The sequence below is a fragment of the Notothenia coriiceps genome, unplaced genomic scaffold, assembly GCF_000735185.1.
Source record: "Notothenia coriiceps isolate Sejong01 unplaced genomic scaffold, NC01 NC01_scaffold00025320, whole genome shotgun sequence".
NCBI lineage: Eukaryota > Metazoa > Chordata > Actinopteri > Perciformes > Nototheniidae > Notothenia > Notothenia coriiceps.
Genome location: NW_011358021.1, coordinates 12,331 through 18,518, shown reverse-complemented (window position 1 = coordinate 18,518; position 6,188 = coordinate 12,331). Strand labels below are relative to the sequence as shown.

Sequence of the window (6,188 nt, the reverse complement as noted above, 5' to 3'; positions counted from 1 at the left end):
GTTCTAGTATTTGTTCTGGTTGTTACATACAATTAGTCTCTGTTGCTACCTGCTGGTGAGTAAATATTCAAATTAAAAACCGGCCCGCGATTCTTTTTTAATGTATCTGACGGTCCTTTGTGCAATACAGGTTGGGAACCCCTGCCTTAAACAGTTCATTCATATACTAATAAAAAGGGTTATCAAAGATAATGGAGCCTTTCTGAACACTCACCTGATGATCGAGCCACTTCTCTGAAGTCATCACGTGTTTCTGAGTTGGGAAGATCAAGTCAGTGCAAAACTTATATCATTCATTGTGGATGATTAAACAATTATCAACATTAAAATCTCCTGACCTTGGTGCAGTCCCCCGTTGTGGCATCACACAGGGACAGTATGGACATGTTCTGAGCCCGGTTCACCCAGCGCACACTCAGCCTGTCCGGCCTCACCCACTTCACCATGGTGACGTAGTACTCACTGGGAAAACACATAGTAATACTAATCAGTGAGCACTATGATGGGAATGTACAGTGATTCAATATCTATGAAGGTTTCCTGGCTATGAAATGTTCTCAGACAGAAGGTTGTCGCCCTGACCATTGTCAGACAATCATCATATGGATACTAGGGTTGTAATTAACATGCTGTGCTTCCCCTTCTGTCTCCCCCCCACCCTTCTTGGGACTGTAATGTGGATTCCCTAGCTGAGACCCCCCCCCCCCTTTTGTCTCCTCTGTATAAATAACATTGCGTTATGTGTAACAGGGTCAGATTTCTTAAGCACACATTGGTGTAGGGTTATCTGTCCTTTCCAGCAGGAAATTTGATGTATTCTGTTAAATGCTATAACTCTATAATCAATGACACAACTTTGGTTTAAGCTTGTATATTTGTTATTTTCTTACCGGAAGGTGATTAAGTGTGGAATTTCCACCACAAGCACTAACTAATACAAAATACTACTAAGGTCCGTCCTTCCTGCAGCATCAGATTTTACAATCACCCTGGTAGACCCCCCACACATATAACAACAAATACTATAACACCCCTGTTGCAGAATACTTCTTATCTGCAATATAAATAATATTCATAAATATTATATATTTAATGGCACCCCTTAGTTAGATCATTACATTTGTTTTCTGTAATAAATATGTATTTGTGCAATATTTACTTGAACCTTTACATACTCTCACCTGGCTGCTAGCTCACAACTGTTACTGGTACTGGATGTGCATTTTGTAAACGTTGTAACTTCTACTTGTATCTTTAATATTTATATGCATGCCTCTTATTTAATATCAAGCTTTCTTTGGCTCTTTACTTGCTGTAACAATGTAAATATCCTCTCTGTGGGACAAACAAAGGTATTCTGATGGTGATTCTGAATAAGCATATTTAAGATGTGTGTAATCATACCTCTTTTCAAAGCAGTCAGGAGGTCTAAGCTCAGTAGTCAGGGAGCTGCCGTCCAGAGTGACCACATACAGTCTGACAGTGGGGTTGATTTGTCCCATCTGCAGGGAGAACAATACAAACGTGCAATTACATTCAAAGGCCTAATCACAATGGATGCAATACCCATGATGCACTGCATCCACTGTAGCGATAACAATAAGCACTGAGCAACACTTCTCTATTCTACACGCCGTTGTCTATTTTTATATGCAGCAACTGAACAATGGCAGAATGGGCTTCAACAGAGAATATAATGAGAATATGAAAGAGAGAACAAACTGAGCTGTTGTTTAGTGTGCAGGCCCTGGGGCAAGTCAGTTGTTTTCCTTCGCTTAAGCCCTCCTCAAAAATAGAGCTCATTACTCTACATGACAGGGGACATCTCCGAAAAACAACATAAACTGTTGCACAATGCAGTATCTATTCCAAACCCTACTCGCTTATTTTTATTGGTCATTGTTAGTGTCTTCTTCAATCCTTTCCGTTCTTTTGGAGGTATAATAACTTTTTAGAATAGCTCTATTTTGTTCTGCTGCACCCATTTTCTTTGACAAGTAATCACCGCTTAAAGTGATGTTAAATGAGAGGATGAATGGCTATCCTTCCCCTGCATTCTAACACAGTGCCACTACCATCTGCATACATGCAACCATTAAAGACACTGTATGGATAAGCTTTTACACAAATACCTTTCCAGGATTATATGTTTAGTAAATGCTCATTTTGGCACTTAATATTTTTTTTTCTCCTAATCATAGTCAACAAAACGACTTTGCAACCATAAAGCCACCTCCCAGAGATAATAAACAAATCCTTAAAATGTTGGATGTTTATTTTTAAAATATTCTTGTTGTAACCAAGGTTACAAATCGAAGAATGCAATATAAACGGTGAAAAATGTCATCAAAATGAATTAGTTCATTTAAAAACATTGCATTATACAGAATGTAAACTATTATGTGAGTTAAATGTCAACTTGTAATCTTAATATGATTTAACTGTACAATTGAAGGTATAAATAAACACTACAAGATAATCAGGGTACTTGCAATAAATCTTAGTTACATTTATGAATTGTTTGGATAATTGTTTTTTATTTTCTTTAAATCCTTGTTTCCTCCAGTAATGGATGCTGTAAAACAGGGGTGGGGAACCTTTTTCCTCTCAAGGGCCATTTCAATTTTTTCAACATCCTCCGAAAGCCGTACAAATGATTGACCTCTGCTTAAAAATACAAAAATCACAGCCCATTCATTTCGCCTTTCTTTCACGCTGTGCAAAGAAAAACCAACCTCTGAATCCAGATATCTTGCCATGACTCGCGCATGCATGCACGTGCACGGTTGTGGCATGACCACCAAAACAGAAAGATATTGGACACAAGATGTGTGCAAATGTATTTAGTTTCCTATCCATGTGATGGGGGACCTAACTTCCTCTAGGGGGGTCCGGGGGGCATACTCCCCCGGGAAGCTTTTTTTTTTAATGTTGAAGTTAAAAGCATCAGTCTGGAGCAACATTATGAGATCTATGGATACATCTCCCAACACCCATATGGAACAGAACTGAAAGCATATTTATTTTTCTTTATGGATATTTTACAAATCACTCCCCTTTTAAACTGTATTCTTTTTTATTAATAACAACTTTTTTATACTGTCATATAGTATTTTATATAGTAGTTTACTTTATTCTCTTATTTGTTTATAACTATAATGATCATATAAAGATGTGCCTTTACCTCACTGGTTGTAGAAAAAGCCTCTTATAGTCGTTAGCATAGCTAGCTAACCAGATGCTAATAACAACAAAGTTATTGACTGTATGATCAGTATGACAGATGAACAGATTGTCACTGGGTTTAAAACTAAAGACACAGCCACGCAGAAACTGCGGCATGTGTACAGCTCCTTATCTGAAGTGCCGGAGCCGCGTTCTGGTGCTCTCCGTCAGAACTTCACCCGTGTCAGACGAGACATATACCACGTGATGACACGTTAGGCTCGTGTTGTGTTCAAGGACCCTGACCTTGGCCAGGAAAAACAGGTACTCGCTTGCGTTGGTCTGTAATTATTTTGCTGCTTTTTAAAGTTTTTTACTATACCTAGCATAGTCTTTGTTATACTTTTCTTGATCAGCTGAATCATACAGTCCAAATAACTTTGTTGTTATTAGCATCTGGTTGCGCTAGCTATGCTAACGACTATAAGAAGGTTTTCTAAACCAGTGAGAAGGCACATCTTTATATGGATTTTTCCCATGGTATAGTTGATTCTAATAATACAATATTACCTCGAGGAAGAAAGTAACAGTTATCTATTATATATCGAGATTCTCACTACGGATAGAGATATCACCACACGATTCGTGTCTAGTTAAATAAATGATGCTGACGAGAATACATTCCAAGATATGTACTACCATAGGGAGTGTTTAGAAATAGAATATCACAGTATAGAAGAAAATACATTTGGATTCACTGCTTATCAGTTCTCTTTGCTTATCTTGGCATAATGGTGTCAGGTGCATGGTATGTTTCGATGATCCTACATATTATCCTCTTTCAGATGTCCTCGCTGCAGCAACGATCTTTGTGGGCTATATTTTCATTTTCAACTCTACATGTAGAACAAACCATAGGTATTAACAGCTGCTCCGTGTCCGCCCTGTGTGTAGACCCGCTCGCGACCGCGCAACAATACCTCGCCTGTCAAGGAGGAAGTAGAGGTTAGTGTGAACGCCCCCAAATACAAGGCGATTGATAGGGAAACTAAATATAACATTTGTAATCAATTATTAAGTACAGGCTTGAGACTGAACTGCAAGAGGGGATTGCCAATATAAATTTTTTGTTCTAGGTTGGGTTTCAGAGCTGGAGCGGGTCCAATGTTCGCACAAAAGCCCCGGTGGCATGCTGTGCGTATTCATGCAAATGCGGAGTGAGCAAACTGGGACGACGTTCAGAGAGCGGGGAGCACGGGGAGAGAGATATCCGGCATGGTTACGCGCGCGGAGGTTGATTGTTGGTCTTTCTGCGCACGCGCGGCGATGGCAGAAGAGGAGGCAGGAATTAGTTGAGATGGAGTGGGCTTGTCATTTTCAGTAGATAGTTTGTTACACAAGAAGAGGTCAATGAGGTATAGAATATAGTGGATTCGGTCTGTTTACGGAGAGGATCGTTGAAGATAGAATTCGCAATGGAGGCGCTTTGAGATGCGCAATAGTGTGTATTCGCGTACGACACCTCGCGCATTGTGATAAGCATCTAGGTAAATCGGGGGGAACAAGGTTTTAAGGAGGAATAAATAAAAAAACCATTATCAAACAATTCATAAATGTTAACTAAGATTTATGCAAGTACCCTGATTATCTTGTAGTGTATTATTTATCCTCAATTGTACCCTTAGTTAAATCATATAATGGGGATTACAAGTTGAAACATTTAACTACATAATGGTTTGATATCATATTCGCTGCTATTAATGCGATATGTTTTGTGAATTGTGAATGCACTATAAGTCGCGTTATTGCACGCCAGTTCTTGAAGCGATGTGTAGTAGTTGTTGTCTCATCTGTACTTGGTTAGAGCAACAATCGGGAAATTAAGGACAAGAATCCTAACACCAACGCCATCTTGACAAGGGATTATGATGCATATTATCTATCTCTCGTGCGATTCGGATGGCCGCATCACTATTACACGTGTGTGTATTGAGTATCCAAGTCGGTTTGTGTTCGGTGACGTAGCATGTATTATAGTCGAAGACGGGTTCTAATTACGAGGATTATGATGGGCAGAGGTCGTCCTATTTCACAATTGTGCAGCCATGATTATCTCGAAACTTAGGTGTCATTTGCTCTGGACGTCATCGCGGTTGGCGCGGTCCAATGCTAGTGTATTGATTGCCCGTGTATCATGCTGTTCCATATAAGCTAGATATGCCGTCTGCTGAGAGCACGCATGCGTCAAGTTGACGCAACCTCGGTATCAAAACAACAATGGCCGATGTGCTCAGGCTTCCTTGCCCTCTTCGGAAGACCAGATTCCCAGTAGGTAGTGGTCTCTTTAGTGGACCACAGCTCTGCTTGTAAGTTTTCCTATTGTTGTGTACAAACTGGATTAAAACGCAGGCTTTTTTGTTGTTGTTCGGTTGATCCCGCCCCTGCCTCTTCTGCTTCTCACCTCGGATTGTAGCGTTACGTATGTGTGCTTTTGCTCTAGCCGGCAAATTTTCTGGTGCTTGAAACGAACCGATTCCGGGCTAAGAGGCTGCTCCGCTGCCACGGTGTGAACAGGAAATACCCGGTGTCTCAAGCTCTCAGCTCCGAAGCCGGCCCTGAAACTTCCTGTTGGTTGTGATATGAGGTACAGATCGAAAAAAAATACAGAAGGTGGATAATGAGTGAGGCAGACTTTGTAGACCTTTAACATATGGGCCTCAATGTATAACTCGGTGCTTACGCTCAAAGATGGCATACGCCTAGTTTCTACGTTGAATGTTGCGATTTATTTAAAACAAACTTGGACAGGAAACTGTGCGATCCTCCACGCAAACTGCTGACCCCATTGGCGTACGCTCTAGCACAAAAACGGGAGGACGGAGAAACTGGCGTTGGAGAAGGGGAAAGGGGAATGGATCGAGAAATATGTGGAAAAATAATAATAATGTTACCTCTCATTGTAGCATGACGAATTAATGCCCAATCTTAAAATGATTAAACACAGCCTGTTGCGACTCCTCGAG

At 40.4% G+C, this 6,188-nt stretch overlaps 1 long non-coding RNA gene across 1 annotated transcript; it reads right to left on the bottom strand.

Moving 5' to 3' along the window:
• Positions 1–201: 201 nt before the first annotated feature.
• LOC104956074 (uncharacterized) lies at positions 202–1,498 on the bottom strand. The gene is made up of 3 exons (XR_799509.1): positions 1,405–1,498; positions 339–462; positions 202–253 (listed from the first exon to the last, which is right to left on the bottom strand). It is a non-coding gene; the product is annotated as an uncharacterized lncRNA (long non-coding RNA).
• Positions 1,499–6,188: the final 4,690 nt, after the last annotated feature.